This window comes from Entamoeba invadens (genome assembly GCF_000330505.1).
Source record: "Entamoeba invadens IP1 unplaced genomic scaffold scaff_1105074726127, whole genome shotgun sequence".
Lineage (NCBI taxonomy): Eukaryota > Evosea > Mastigamoebida > Endamoebidae > Entamoeba > Entamoeba invadens.
The window spans coordinates 178685-180855 of NW_004443569.1; positions in this window are offsets into that span (position 1 = coordinate 178685).

Below are 2171 nucleotides of genomic sequence, written 5' to 3' on the forward strand. Positions count from 1 at the left end.
GAGCATATATTAAAATGTTTTTCTGTGGCAAAACAAACAAAAATAATTATAATTGTATTATATCCCGTAATTACTGATCAAAATTCCACATTATTTATATTTTTGTTTATATTTTTTTATTTGTAAATTGAAATGCCACATAAACTGGTGGCTTCTACAAAACAAAAATGCACATCTGATTAATCCGTTTTTTTCAATAGCAGATAATGCTTAAAACATTGGTGACGTGGCGGTTTTTAAAAATCGTTGAAATGAAATAACATTCAAATTAACATAATAAAAAAGATTTAAAAAACGGGAAAAAACCCAAATATAAACTACACAAAACTTTTCATTTTTTGTAAATTGCTCTATTTCGGGCTGACAAAATTGACTACCAAAGGTATACATAATTTTTCTTAAAAAAATATAAAAATTTATTTGATTCAAATTAATAATTTTTGGTAATACAAATGTTTTTTTTTCATTTCAAAGTTTAAAAAATAATTTATCAATTCACAATAATAATATCTACAAATAAAACAACAAGAAAAAACATCATTTTCATACATAGAACTCATTTAATGTCATGTCAACATATTTCTTTTTGATTGAATATTTTTTCTATTTACAAAACCTTAATTGTGATTATTTAATAACTTTAATCTAATTAATTTGTGTATTTCACTAGGAACACAAAACAAATTTACATGATGATTGATAAATTACTTTTTTTACAACAAGTGATTCATATTGAGAATAGATGAATTATGACATCATTCTGTTATTTATAATTTTAGGAAGTAATAGACAACAAAGAGTTTTGATTATAATTTAATTCTATTTGGTAACATCTTTGTAATTCATTCATGAGCCAAAAATAAATCAAAGAGATCTCAAAATCTTTGAATTTGACAACTAAAAAATAGACAAATATTTTTTAAAAAAAAGTTTAAGAAAAAGTTTCTTTTTGTGTACAGTTGACCAAGTAATTATCAGAGACCAAATAATTGTAAGAAGGATGTATTTCCCGTAAATTACATTGGAAATGACTATTGAAAAAAAGTGAAAAAAAAGGAACACCAAATAATGCTAAGAAACCCATTTCTATTTTTAAAAATAGTTCTTGGTTAAGGTTTTAAAACTGTTTATTTTACTTCTTATAATTATTTGGTCTCTGACTATTATTTGGTCAACTGTACAACATGCATTGAAATATACCAGTAAATAAGTAATAAAGGTTATTATAATTATGATGTGCAGTTTTTGGTTGAAATAGGATCATTTCTCGAAAAGATTGTTCAAATCATTTGATATCTAAAAAATTATTACAAAAATAATTATACATTTTATTAATTAATTTAACTGTTATAAACTATAAACAAACAAATAAAATGAACATCTAATTATAAATTATTTATTAAAAATGAATAGATATTTTTTTCTTTCTAATTTTTTTAAAAAATATTTTTTAACTAATAAATAAATATCACAACCACCTTTATAAGGTTTGTGGACGTCTTTTTCGATTTAACACGTTTGGTTAGTATCTTGTTAATTTTTTCTTTTGTTTTTATTAAATAATCGGGTTTTGTATTTTATTGCCAAAAAGACCAAAGTCTAAAATTAGATAATATAAGCAGTCAACTACATAATAAGTCTTCTTGACAATAAGTCTACTAGACAATATTGACTGTACCAGTACCGGAGTTGTTTGATGATGAGAACAACAACGTCAAAATCAACATGAGTGAGTACACACAGACACACAGCGTATCATGACTGATTGGAACGCCGTTGAATATGTTAAACATGACTAGGGAGACAATTGATAGAGGCAGTCAGAAGAGGACGATACAACGTTGTTCTTTCAGATAAAACCGAAAAAACACATTAGCAAGTGCTTGATGACTGCCGTCTCACATGATAGAAAAGAAAAAAACATTGACTTTAAGCACATAGTCGACTTTTTACATTTTTTGATTGGTTGTAATTAGGGATGTCGAAACGGTTTCCTAAACGATTTTTTGTTTATTTCTGAAACAAACAATTTTAGTATGTTTTAAAACATGAATAAAAAAGTTTGTGAAACAATTTCAGTTTTTGAAATTGTTTTAAAAATAAATAATACCTGTTGGGTTTTCAAACACCGTGTTTTAAAACTACTTGTTTCCAAAACAAATGTTTCTCAA